Below are 14,517 nucleotides of genomic sequence, written 5' to 3'. Positions count from 1 at the left end.
GACACCGGCCCAAGGGAAGGGGATTGGATATAAACTTGTAAAGGAGAGATTTGCAGGGCTCTGAGGAAAGAGCATTGCAGTGGGACTAATTAGGGAGCTCTTTCAAAGAGCCGGCACAGACACAAGGGGCCGAATGGTCTCATTCTGTGCTGTACCATTCTATGATTCCAGGTACGGCAGTCTCAACCGATGATCCTGAGCTACAAAACTCAAAATTAATTTTCCTCATTGTGATTAGAATAGACCGAGCCAGCAGAGTGGGAGAGGATAGAAGTCTTGGAGAGGGAGAGAAGACATTGACAGAGGAAGAGTTGGAGACAGGGAGTGGATACAGAGAAAGAGAAAAGAGAGAAAGACACAGAGAATATGACGAGAGCTCAGAGAGTGAGGTGGGAAAACTTTCACAAAAGACTCTCAGAGGTAACTCTTGCAGCAAATAGGTACTGTACCAATTCCTTCCATTCTTTTGAGCTGGAGGCAATATCTGAAACACCGAAAATACTGCATTCTGGGGGTGGAGGGGGGAGATAGTGGCTGTTTTAAGCTGAAAATGGAAATACTGCTCCTGAAATGTTTTTGATGTGGAACAGTTTATTATTTAATTGAACCCAGTGCATTGACACTCTGTTAATTAAAAATATAAAAAGATCTGGAGCTTGGGCTTGGCCTCAGACAATGAGACTGAAGGAGTCGGGGAGATACTCTTGACCCAGGTGTTACTGGTGTCGTCTGGACTTGTCAATCTCTGGGTCCTTGCCAAGGACCTCCCAGGTCAGCTGGTTCAGGTCCTGCCATCTAAAGCACTCCGATAGTGTCAGGCAAGCTCCTCTTGTGCCAGTGATCCTGGTTCACCTGAAGGCATGGCAGCCATTCTGGACCTTCTCTCTGATTCTGAAGAAGGTGTCAATTGTCCAACTCCAGAACCGGTGGAATCTTCTGCCTTTAATACTCAGGTGGCATCAGAATCTGTGGCCAGAAACGTTACAAGAAAAGAAACAAGTCGATAGGTTCTGCACCCAACATCTGCATTAAGCATTTCCAGGTTAAATGGTTTACTATACGTGGGCAGCTATAAAATACCTGTCGTCCTTGTTGCAATCCAGTGATTTTATGTGTAATTTCTTCTACTGCCACAGGTACACGGTTGGTGTCAGGATGAGTGAGAGGAAATGGGTGTTTTTATCAAACTCCCCACAGACTAAAGTTGTAACAAAACCACAAAGAACAAGTGGATCTAATACAAGTGAGAGCGTATCCTGACCGGAATCAAATCAATGCCAGTAGAGATACCACAAAGGAGGGAGCAGTGCAACTGAAATTCCCCTCACGCCATCCCTCTGTGTCCCATCCATTTCTCAGTGCCAACTCCACATCTTTTCATTTGCTTTTTAATTGACGGCCAAAAACCAACCCCCAAAGACCCATCTAAACGTGCAGCCAATGACTGGAGATGGTGTTAAACCCACTCTCTCCCTTCTCTCACATTTCTTTCACATCCCAGACTCCCAGTTTTAGCAAAATGTAAGGGTCGACCCACCAGGTTTATTTTGTTCACCTCCCCGGATTAACAAGACAAATAGATGTCAAGAGTACGGAACTGAAACTAAAAGTTAGGAGCTGGTTCATTGATTCTGATGATTGAAGTAAAGAAAGTGCCCAGAGAGAACCTTAGTCCCTTTCTCGATTGATTGTGCCTCATCTACAGGCCCATCTGAGGAGTCATTGAAGGGTTGGCCAACAATTTACACTGATCACGAAGAGTGAGAAGTCTGTGGGTCTGTAATTTGGACACTAAGGTCACCGAGCCTGTTATCCCTACCAGCTCCGCCTTGACTTATTCTGACATCTATTTGTACTGTTAATTTGCTCCCCTCCTCCCCACTCCCCTGGGCTGGACCTCCACGTCCAGCCATCTTGTCCCTGAATCGGCATCAAGCACCAACCCTGCTCCAACTCCAGGCTCAGTTCGGCACTGCTCGGGGTTAACTGCACTGGCACTGGAGAGGGCCCAGTCCATACAGTCATCTCCGACCGATGTCAGCTGGAGCTCCACCTTGGGACTGAACAGGAAAGTCTCGAGGGGGGACGCTCCGGTTGTTGCCTCGATGGTGTAGAGTGGGACGGGCTGGTTAAAGCCACTCGCCAACCAGTCCCTGCCATCCCAGTCCACACCATCGGGTGAAGCCCCGGTACCAACTTGTACCGAGGCCTCCCGGGATAAAGAGGAAGAGTCCTCCTCTGGCACCAGCTGGCTCTGAGGTGTCCGTGCCTTCTGGTGCCAGAATCAGGCTGGTTCCCCCAACTGCTACTGTTGGTGAGTCCTTCACCAGAGGCATCCGTCGTGCCCTCTGGTGGCACAAACCCAGCCCCGGGACATTGGTCTCCAGTTGGCGCCAGCTCATTTGGGGGCACCACCCTCGGAGAACTCGACCCCGCTCAGGGTCACCTGTGCTGCGGGTGAGTTCCACTTTGGTGAGGGCAGTCCCAGGTCTCCGTTCACTTTTTATAGGTCTGTGTCTCCCCCACCCCCCACCACCTTCAGCCGCTCCCTACAATTCCTGAGGGGCAGCCAGGTTCCAAGGGCTCTCACTCCCAGGGAGGTTACGTGTGCCTCAGTGGCACCTCCCCCGAGTGGCAGGTGGTCATGTCTCGAGGGTTTAACTCGATCGGCACTTGTATTCATGAGCCCGTTGCTGGTACAGCCGCCCTCATCCCTGTTCCCAGGGGCTAACTATCAACCTTCCCTGTCGGTTTAGCCCGAGGAAGCTGCCCGGAGGCTTCCCACTTTCGGAAGCCCAGTTGGGAGCCTGAGTCAGACCACGACCTCCAGTCACTGAGGCTTATTCATGTATTCAACACAAGGGTGACCCAGAGTCTGAACCTGTCGGTTCTGGTAGTCCCTGTCCTTCTGTTGGTTATGGCCAAGGTGGACAGCATCCATAGTGCCTCCGCCACCCTGCTTCACACCTTGCAGTTCACTGATCCAGCTGGTGAACTTTAGTCGTGAAAGCATCAGAAGGAAGGTCACCGCCCAGGAAACGAGTCCTGTTCCACCCACCACAATCCAAATGGTGGGACATGTGGGTCTGGTGGACCTTCCTGCAGGGTTTGGCGCATATCCCATTTTCCCTGCCACCAAATCCACTGGGGCCGGCTATACTTATTGGCAGGCAAATGGTTCTCAGGTGAGTTGAGGGAACAATCCCTGCCACACAGTGAGGACCACCTTCAGAGAGCATCCACTGCAGCAGCAGGCTGTGTGGGTGCCCTCAATGTAGGAGCAGCGTCCATCGTCCAGTGGATCTTGTATCACCAATTAGCTTGGCTGCGCACCTTGGGGTTCCTTCAGGAACTGTACAGCAACTACTGCAGCTGCCGTTTGATGCTGAGGTCTTCCTTGGTGAGCAAATGGAGGAGCTGCTGCAGGGCGACAAGCATCTCCAGCAGAACCTTCAGGCATTCCCGGATTGGCAACCACGGTAGGGGGGACACTATTTTATTTTGTAGCTTAGGCAACACCCCATTTACAGGCCCCTTCAGGACAGCAGCCTTTTCAAGGCTTCAGCTGGACTGAAATGTCCTTTGTAGCATGCCAGCCCGTCATTCCAGATTAGGACCTGGAACGCAGGGAGCTCGCAATAAGCAACCTTCGAGACCCTGTCCAGCTCCACGTCCCCAAGCAGTGATCCTGCCTTGATAGCCCACCACAGATCTGGATGACTGGCCATTTCCAGTCCTTCCATGTGGAAGTGGATCACTCTGGACACTTGGGTCCAGGAGACCAGTAGTGAGTATCCTCTGCGTTAGCAGCTTGAGCCTCCATGTTTTTCACAACGTGGTTTGGTTTGACCATCAGAGGAACCATCTACTAGTGGGCAGACTGGCAGGTGACATCATGGTCTTCTACCATCCACACTGAGAGTGAGTGAGTGATTGTCATCCAGAAGGCTCAACTGTCGGGGATATTTCTCCAGTTGAGCCTTGCTCCGCCAGTAATGTTTCCACCAGTCTCCTTTGTCACGGCATCTGAACTGGAGCTGGTCGTCCTGGGAGCACAGTGTTCTCCAGGGGTTTGTGCTACAGCCATCAGGCTCTTCAGCTAATGCTCTGACATATGGGTGGAGGTCACATTCGGGGTGAATGGGCTTCTCGGCCAGTGGACATGGATGGGTTCACTTGGCATTTCAACAGGCTCGAGGAGTGAACGATACAACAGGACATTATCCATTTTCAGACTCGGTGCGGGGTAAGTCAGTGTGTCTCCAGACAGACAATATGACAGTATTCCGGTCTGTCTACAAACAGGGTGGGACTCCCTCCTGGGTCCTTCTGTCAAGATGACACGTTGCTTCCCATTGGTGTTTGAACGATGGGGTGACACTCTTGGTGCCACATTTGGCCGGTGTGGACAACACTACAGTCGGCACACTCAGCTGCTCTGTAGTCCACCCTGACGAGTGGATGATCCACACTGAGGTAGTCCAGAATATCTTCAGGACTTGGGGGGTGACCAGATCGATCGACTTGCTCGTATCACCAGACAATCACCAACCTGCTCGAGGACCTCAGACAGTCAAGGTGGAGGCTGGGACAGTCTTTCGTTCTTTTGTTTCTCGATTCTGTTGCTCAGGGTTGCCTGATCTCCAGGATGCTGCAGAAAATTGCAGCAGGAGGTGGTTCTGGTTAACCCTTTACTGGCCTCACAGACCGTGCTTTTCAGATACCCCGGTGTTGAATGCTGCCAGTCTGACTTCAGGAGCCCACGGGAGAACGCCAAGTCATTTGAAGATTAAAGACGTCCCTACTTTTTTAGGGAATCTTTCTGCTTCATTCCGACATCCTCCAAACACTGCTGGACACTGTCCAACTGGTACTCAGGGTGAGAAGGGTGGACCCTGCAAGGGAACAGAATCCGGCTCCCAGGACAAATAGGTCAAAGTGAGTGTGATTCCCAGAAATGCTCGGGAACCAAGGGTCGAGTGAGAAGGAGGAATTAAAGGAAATTATTATTAGTAAAAAAAATAGTGCTGGAGAAATTAATGGAACTTAAAGCCGATAAATCCCCAGGGCCGATAATCTGCATCCCAGAGTACGGAAAGAGGTGGTCATGGAAATAGTGGATGCAATCGTTGTCATCTTCCAAAATTCTATAGATTATGGAACAGTTCCTGCAGATTGGAGGGTGGCAAATATAATCCCACTATTTAAAAAAGGAGGGAGCGAGAAAACAGGGAAATACAGACCGGTTAGCCTAACGTCAGTAGTAGGGAAAATGCTGGAGTCTATTATAAAGGATGTGATAACAGGACACTTAGAAAATATCAACGGGATTAGACAAAGTCAACATGAATTTATGAAAGGGAAATCATGTTTGACAAACCTACTGGAGTTTTTTGAGGAAGTAACTGGGAGACTGGATATTGATTGAGAGTTCGGCCGAAGGGGAGAAACCGGAATCGGTCGGGTCGGGGGGGGGGGGGGGGGGGTGGGGGTAACCTTTCCCGGTTTATACTCGGGCCCGATGCCCGGTCCCCCCGGGATTGATAAACCTGCTCCCTCCGATCCTCCGACCCTCTCCCCCCGACCCGCTCCCTCCGATCCTCCGACCCGCTCCCTCCGATCCCCCCGACCCTCTCCCTCCGACCCTCCGACCCCGACCCTCCGACCCCCTCCCTCCGATCCCCCGACCCGCTCCCTCCGACCATCCGACCCCCTCCCTCCGATCTCCCGACCCTCCGACCCCCTCCCTCCGATCCCCCGACCCGCTCCCTCCGATCCTCCGACCCCCTCCCTCCGATCCCCCGACCCTCCGACCCGCTCCCTCCGATCCCCCGACCCGCTCCCTCCGATCCTCCGACCCCCTCCCTCCGATCCCCCGACCCGCTCCCTCCGATCCTCCGACCCGCTCTCTCCGACCCTCCACCTCCGATCCCCCGACCCGCTCCCTCCGACCCCCTCCCTCCGATCCCCTCCCTCCGATCCCCCGACCCGCTTCCTCCGACCCGCTCCCTCCGACCCTCCGACCCGCTCCTTCTGATCCTCCGACCCCCTCCCTCCGATCCTCTGACCCTCTCCCTCCGACCCGCTCCCTCCGACCCTCCCCCTCCGACCCTCTCCCTCCGACCCTCCGACCCTCTCCCTCCGACCCTCCGACCCGCTCCCTCCGACCCTCTCCCTCCGACCCTCTCCCTCCGACCCTCCGACCCGCTCCCTCCGACCCTCTCCCTCCGACCCTCCGACCCGCTCCCTCCGATCCTCCGACCCCCTCCCTCCGACCCGCTCCCTCCGACCCTCTCCCTCCGTCCCTCTCCCTCCGACCCTCTCCCTCCGACCCTCTCCCTCCGTCCCTCCGACCCTCTCCCTCCGTCCCTCTCCCTCCGACCCGCCCCCTCCGACCCTCTCCCTCCGACCCTCTCCCTCCGTCCCTCCGACCCTCCGACCCGCTCCCTCCGACCCTCTCCATCCGACCCACTCCCTCCGATCCTCCGACCCTCTCCCTCCGACCCTCTCCCTCCGTCCCTCCGACCCTCTCCCTCCGACCCTCTCCCTCCGACCCTCTCCCTCCGTCCCTCCGACCCTCTCCCTCCGACCCGCTCCCTCCGACCCTCCCCCTCCGACCCTCTCCCTCCGACCCTCTCCCTCCGACCGGCCTCCCTCTCCCTCCGACCCTCTCCCTCCGACCCTCTCCCTCCAACCCTCTCCCTCCGACCCTCTCCCTCCGACCCTCCGACCCTCTCCCTCCGACCGGCCCCCCTCTCCCTCCGACCCTCTCCCTCCGACCCTCTCCCTCCGACCCTCCGACCCTCTCCCTCCGTCCCTCCGACCCTCTCCCTCCGTCCCTCTCCCTCCGACCCGCCCCCTCCGACCCTCTCCCTCCGACCCTCTCCCTCCGTCCCTCCGACCCTCTCCCTCCGTCCCTCCGACCCGCTCCCTCCGACCCTCTCCATCCGACCCACTCCCTCCGATCCTCCGACCCTCTCCCTCCGTCCCTCCGACCCTCTCCCTCCGACCCTCTCCCTCCGACCCTCTCCCTCCGTCCCTCCGACCCTCTCCCTCCGACCCGCTCCCTCCGACCCTCTCCCTCCGTCCCTCCGACCCTCTCCCTCCGACCCTCCGACCCTCCCCCTCCGACCCTCCGACCCTCTCCCTCCGACCCTCCCCCTCCGACCCTCTCCCTCCGTCCCTCCGACCCTCTCCCTCCGACCCTCCGACCCTCTCCCTCCGACCGGCCCCCCTCTCCCTCCGACCCTCCGACCCTCTCCCTCCGACCGGCCCCCCTCTCCCTCCGACCCTCTCCCTCCGACCCTTCGACCCTCTCCCTCCGACCCTCTCCCTCCGATCCTCCGACCCTCTCCCTCCGACCCTCTCCCTCCGACCCTTCGACCCTCTCCCTCCGACCCTCTCCCTCCGACCCTCCGACCCTCTCCCTCCGACCCTCTGACCCTCTCCCTCCGACCCTCTGACCCTCTCCCTCCGACCCTCTCCCTCCGACCCTCCGCTCCGACTCGCGCAGCTTCCAATGGCCGCGCGTGCTCCGGGCTCACAGGCAACAATGAGCCGCTACTGCGCCTGCGCGCTGGCATTCCCTGCTACAGATAGGGGACATTCTGTACCGCGCTGCATGCTGGGGGCTGCAGCCGCCATTGATCATCTTAATGTCCGGACTGACAGCAAAGAGATTGGAATCAGGGAGAATGTGTTTGCTCCATGGATAATAAAATACTCGGAAACTTCAACACTTGATGCTATTAAAACCGCAACAAACACCCAGTGCAGCCGTGGTCCGCCACTTTGGTTCACTCCAAATATGATTTCTTCCCGTGACTATTCATTTCGTTCTGTTAAATATTGTAACTACCGGGTTCAATTAATGTTTATTTCCCAACTGCCCCTCAGGACCGTCACTCTCACATTTCACCCCACTCTGGCGACCAAGGAGAGTCCCGGACCAATAGGAAGAGCGGAGAGTGACTGGAGGACCGAGCGTGCGGTTGGTGCTCCAACCAGTCGGAGTGTGTGAGGGGTGGGACTGACGGCAGTGAGTGGACGGGTCTGAGCCCGGAGGTCCCTCATTGTCTGAAACTCTGCATCAGATTGAAAACTTCATTTATGTTAAATTCAAGGAGAAAACCGGACCTTTATATTATGGCTTTAAACAGATGAAACCCTGTGAGGTGGAGCTAACGTTTCAACATTTGTTAGTAAAATGGATTAATTAAGGACGTCATGGATTATTTAATATAATAACTCAAGTGCAGTGATAAAGGAAATGCAGCGGATGTTGTGTCGATGGATTTTGAAAAGGTGTTTGATAAGGTGCCGTACACGAGCTTTTTGGTAAAATTAAGACTGGAGTAATTAAAAGGAGTGGGGGATCGTGGGTAGGAAGTTGGGTAAAGGGCAAAAAACAGAGAGTTGTGGTTAATGGATGTTCTTCAGACTGGAAGGATGTAAACAGGGTCAGTATTGGGGCCATTGATCTTCTCAATATAAATAAATGACCTGTGCTTGGGTATATGGTGCACAAGATGAGAATCACTAGTTGACGCCAAAAAAGGAACTCGGGCTAACTGTGAGGAGGACTGTGAGTGACTTTAGTGTGACAGACACGGGTTAGTAAATGGGGCAGGTAGGTGTCAGATGAAATTTAACGCAGAGCAATATGAGGTGATACATTTTGTGATTTAAAAAAAGATAAAATCGAGACTAAAAGATAAAAGTTTAAAAGGAGCAGAGGAACAGAACAGTAGCGGGCTGTAAGATTCGAACTGATGCCTTAGAATAGAAGTTTACAACATGGAAACAGGCCCTTCGGCCCAACATGTCCATGTCGCCCAGTTTATACCACTAAGCTAGTCCCAATTGCCTGCACTTGGCCCATATCCCTCTATACCCATCTTACCCATGTAACTGTCCAAATGCTTTTTAAAAGACAAAATTGTACCCGCCTCTACTACTGCCTCTGGCAGCTCGTTCCAGACACTCACCACCCTTTGAGTGAAAAAATTGCCCCTCTGGACCCTTTTGTATCTCTCCCCTCTCACCTTAAATCTATGCCCCCTCGTTATAGACTCCCCTACCTTTGGGAAAAGATTTTGACTATCGACCTTATCTATGCCCCTCATTATTTTATAGACTTCAATAAGATCACCCCTTAACCTCCTACTCTCCAGGGAAAAAAGTCCCAGTCTGTCTAACCTCTCCCTGTAAGTCAAACCATCAAGTCCCGGTAGCATCCTAGTAAATCTTTTCTGCACTCTTTCTACTTTAATAATATCCTTTCTATAATAGGGTGACCAGAACTGTACACAGTACTCCAAGTGTGGCCTCACCAATGCCCTGTACAACTTCAACAAGACATCCCAACTCCTGCATTCAATGTTCTGACCAATGAAACCAAGCATGCCGAATGCCTTCTTCACTACCCTATCCACCTGTGACTCCACTTTCAAGGAGCTATGAATCTGTACTCCCAGATCTCTTTGTTCTATAACTCTCCCCAACGCCCTACCATTAACGGAGTAGGTCCTGGCCCGATTCGATCTACCAAAATGCATCACCTCACATTTATCTAAATTAAACTCCATCTGCCATTCATCGGCCCACTGGCCCAATTTATCAAGATCCCGTTGCAATCCTAGATAACCTTCTTCACTGTCCACAATGCCACCAATCTTGGTGTCATCTGCAAACTTACTAACCATGCCTCCTAAATTCTCATCCAAATCATTAATATAAATAACAAATAACAGCGGACCCAGCACCGATCCCTGAGGCACTCCGCTGGACACAGGCATCCAGTTTGAAAAACAACCCTCTACAACCACCCTCTGTCTTCTGTCGTCAAGCCAATTTTGTATCCAATTGGCTACCTCACCTTGGATCCCATGAGATTTAACCTTATGTAACAACCTACCATGCGGTACCTTGTCAAATGCTTTGCTGAAGTCCATGTAGACCACGTCTACTGCACAGCCCTCATCTATCTTCTTGGTTACCCCTTCAAAAAACTCAATCAAATTCGTGAGACATGATTTTCCTCTCACAAAACCATGCTGACTGTTCCTAATTAGTCCCTGCCTCTCCAAATGCCTGTAGATCCTGTCCCTCAGAATACCCTCTAACAACTTACCCACTACAGATGTCAGGCTCACTGGTCTGTAGTTCCCAGGCTTTTCCCTGCCGCCCTTCTTAAACAAAGGCACAACATTTGCTACCCTCCAATCTTCAGGCACCTCACCTGTAGCGGTGGATGATTCAAATATCTCTGCTAGGGGACCCGCAATTTCCTCCCTAACCTCCCATAACGTCCTGGGATACATTTCATCAGGTCCCGGAGATTTATCTACCTTGATGCGCGTTAAGACTTCCAGCACCTCCCTCTCTGTAATATGTACACTCCTCAAGACATCACTATTTATTTCCCCAAGTTCCCTAACATCCATGCCTTTCTCAACCGTAAATACCGATGTGAAATATTCATTCAGGATCTCACCCATCTCTTGTGGTTCCGCACATAGATGACCTTGTTGATCCTTAAGAGGCCCTACTCTCTCCCTAGTTACCCTTTTGCCCTTTATGTATTTGTAGAAGCTCTTTGGATTCACCTTTGCCTGATCTGCCAAAGCAATCTCATATCCCCTTTTAGCCCTCCTGATTTCTCTCTTAACTCTACTCCGGCAATCTCTATACTCTTCAAGGGATCCACTTGATCCCAGCTGCCGATGCATGTCATATGCCTCCTTCTTCTTTTTGACTAGTGCCTCAATCTCCCGAGTCATCCAAGGTTCCCTACTTCTACCAGCCTTGCCCTTCACTTTATAAGGAATGTGCTTACCCTGAACCCTGGTTAACACACTTTTGAAAGCCTCCCACTTACCAGACGTCCCTTTGCCTGCCAACAGACTCTCCCAATCAACTTCTGAAAGTTCCTGTCTAATACCATCAAAATTGGCCTTTCCCCAATTTAGAATTTTAACTTTTGGGCCAGACCTATCCTTCTCCATAGCTATCTTAAAACTAATGGAATTATGATCACTGGTCCCAAAGTGATCCCTCACTAACACTTCTGTCACCTGCCCTTCCTTATTTCCCAAGAGGAGGTCAAGTTTTGCCCCCTCTCTAGTCGGGCCATCCACATACTGAATGAGAAATTCCTCCTGAATACACTCAACAAATTTCTCTCCATCCAAGCCCCTAATGCTATGGCTGTCCCAGTCAATGTTGGGAAAGTTAAAGTCCCCTACTATTACCACCCTATTTTTCTTGCAGCTGTCTGTAATCTCCTTACATATTTGCTCCTCAATTTCCCGTTGACTATTTGGGGGTCTGTAGTACAATCCTATCAAAGTGATCTCTCCCTTCTTATTTTTCAGTTCTACCCATATGGACTCAGTGGGCGAACCCTCGGATATATCCCCTCTCACTACTGCCGTGATGTTCTCCCTAATCAAGAACGCAACTCCCCCTCCTCTCTTACCTCCTGCTCTATCTTTCCTATAGCATCTGTACCCTGGAACATTGAGCTGCCAGTCCTGCCCCTCCCTTAGCCATGTTTCAGTAATAGCTATAACATCCCAGTCCCATGTACCCATCCATGCCCTGAGTTCATCTGCCTTGCCCATCAGACTTCTTGCATTGAAATAAATGCAGTTTAATCTAGACTTCCCTTGGTCTTTGCCCTGCTTTCTCAGACCATCTGTCCGGTCATGTTCTGTACACTCTCCCTTACTGCCTTTTGTTTCTGTCACCACTTTATTTCCCACTGACTTCCTGCATCGGTTCCCATCCCCCTGCCACATTAGTTTAAACCCTCCCCAACAGCACTGGCAAACACTCCCCCTAGGACATTGGTTCCAGTCCTGCCCAGATGCAGACCGTCCAATTTGTACTGGTCCCACCTCCCCCAGAACCGGTTCCAATGGCCCAGGAATTTGAATCCCTCCCTCTTGCACCATCTCTCAAGCCACGTATTCATCCTAGCTATCCTGTCATTCCTACTCTGACTAACCCGTGGCACTGGTAGCAATCCTGAGATTACTACCTTTGAGGTCCTACTCTTTAGTTTAACTCCTAACTCCCTAAATTCAGCTTGTAGGACCTCATCCTGTTTTTTACCTATATCGTTGGTGCCTATATGCACCACGACAACTGGCTGTTCACCCTCCCCCTCCAGAATGTCCTGCAGCCGCTCCGAGACATCCTTGACCCTTGCACCAGGGAGGCAACATACCATCCTGGAGTCTCGGTTGCGTCCGCAGAAACGCCTGTCTATTCCCCTTACAATCGAGTCCCCTATCACTATAGCTCTGCCACTCTTTTTCCTGCCCTCCTGTGCAGCAGAGCCAGCCACGGTGCCATGAACCTGGCCACTGCCACCTTCCCCTGGTGAGTCATCTCCGCCAACAGTATCCAAAACGGTATACCTGTTTTGGAGGGAGATGACCGCAGGGGACCCCTGCACTGCCTTCCTACTCTTCCTCTGTCTGTTGGTCACCCATTCACTATCTCCCTCAGTAATTTTTATCTGCGGTGTGACCAACTCACTGAACGTGCTATCCACGACTTTCTCAGCATCGCGGATGCTCCAAAGTGAGTCCATCCGCAGCTCCAGAGCCGTCAAGCGGTCAAACAATAGCTGCAGCTGGACAATAGCAGATTCGAGAGTCGAGCGTCAGCAACTTTAATACTTTATTGAGAAATACAAGATGAGCAGATTTTATGTCCTCTACCGTCTCTTATATTGATCCATCGATCAGAGTAAACATGCAAGTCCCCCGTGTCCACAGTAACTTACACGAGGTCAGCCCACTGGATGGAACCTCGGACGTCCTGAGCTTGATGTCCGGTGTCTCCAGTCCCGACTTCCCCCTTCCATCAGTATCCCCTGACTTTAATACCCTGGAGTGATCTATCTCTGTCACCTGACTCTTTGTTTTCTCTGTTGGGTTTCGGCCGGAAGCGAGGAAAAGACAGCTGGAACTTCTCTGACCTGTGATTTAAAAGGACACATTCCTTGGTTCCCAGCAGTTGCTTTTCTTCAGTAATGTCATCATTATCCCTAAACTACCCTGTTAATGATGTTATTTCTTATACTTTTACAATTATAGGTAGAAACAGCACACATTATAATGTCATCTATTATATTGCTCACGCTGGTTTAAGTTTAGAGTGTGGTTAATAACAGAGAAAGCCTCTGTTCTTTCCCCTTATCTGATCAGAGTTACCAACGAGCTGATTCTGTGAATGGAATCGCTGATCAGGATTGCCAGGGCGACCTGTCTGCTGTGAAGCGCTTGTTTGAGTTTCGAACTCAGACTAAATTTCTCTTTCCCACAATACACATTATATCAGATTTATCCCAGTTATCCTGACCCTGCACCCCTGCAAGATCTAAAGGGGGTGATTCACTTTGAACTTTATTTATCTGGCCCTGCAAGGCTCCGGGTGGTTCCCACACTTCTCGGGCAGCCTCGAGTGCCCTGGGCCAGCTGATCAGCCTCGCCGTTCTCACTGGCCCAGGGGGTGATTTTAGAATGGGCTCGGACTTTGACCACCCCCAAGGACTGTTGCCTCCTCTCAGACTCTGCCTGAATCCACTGGATCAACCCTGCCGAGGGCAACGGCTCACCGTCCGCAGAGATAAATCCCCATTTATTCCAAATCACCAGGGAGTCAGTTAAAGACAAGCAGGAAAAGTGACTGTTGGGGAAAAAAGTGAGAGGGCCTGGAGTTCCGATATCTGTAATATATAAACTCCTGCTGCCGGCTCTCCCTGTTGGGGAATATAGTGAGAGGGCCCTGGAGTTCCGATATCTGTAATATATAAACTCCTGCTGCCGGCTCTCCCTGTTGGGGAATATAGTGAGAGGGCCCTGGAGTTCCGATATCTGTAATATATAAACTCCTGCTGCCGGCTCTCCCTGTTGGGGAATATAGTGAGAGGGCCCTGGAGTTCCGATATCTGTAATATATAAACTCCTGCTGCCGGCTCTCCCTGTTGGGGAATATAGTGAGAGGGCCCTGGAGTTCCGATATCTGTAATATATAAACTCCTGCTGCCCGCTCTCCCTGTTGGGGAATATAGTGAGAGGGCCCTGGAGTTCCGATATCTGTAATATATAAACTCCTGCTGCCGGCTCTCCCTGTTGGGGAATATAGTGAGAGGGCCCTGGAGTTCCGATATCTGTAATATATAAACTCCTGCTGCCGGCTCTCCCTGTTGGGGAATATAGTGAGAGGCCCTGGAGTTCCGATATCTGTAATATATAAACTCCTGCTGCCGGCTCTCCCTGTTGGGGAATATAGTGAGAGGCCCTGGAGTTCCGATATCTGTAATATATAAACTCCTGCTGCCGGCTCTCCCTGTTGGGGAATATAGTGAGAGGGCCCTGGAGTTCCGATATCTGTAATATATAAACTCCTGCTGCCGGCTCTCCCTGTTGGGGAATATAGTGAGAGGGCCCTGGAGTTCCGATATCTGTAATATATAAACTCCTGCTGCCGGCTCTCCCTGTT

General features: G+C 52.0%; 1 long non-coding RNA gene across 1 annotated transcript; it reads right to left on the bottom strand.

Moving 5' to 3' along the window:
- Positions 1-571: 571 nt before the first annotated feature.
- Positions 572-13,192, bottom strand: LOC137312207 (uncharacterized). Its single transcript, XR_010960651.1, has 2 exons — positions 12,797-13,192; positions 572-966 (listed from the first exon to the last, which is right to left on the bottom strand). It is a non-coding gene; the product is annotated as an uncharacterized lncRNA (long non-coding RNA).
- Between the last annotated feature and the right edge of the window lie 1,325 nt (positions 13,193-14,517).

The sequence above is a fragment of the Heptranchias perlo genome, unplaced genomic scaffold, assembly GCF_035084215.1.
Source record: "Heptranchias perlo isolate sHepPer1 unplaced genomic scaffold, sHepPer1.hap1 HAP1_SCAFFOLD_404, whole genome shotgun sequence".
Lineage (NCBI taxonomy): Eukaryota > Metazoa > Chordata > Chondrichthyes > Hexanchiformes > Hexanchidae > Heptranchias > Heptranchias perlo.
Note: the sequence above shows the minus strand (reverse complement) of the source record. Positions and strands in the feature narration are given on the sequence as shown.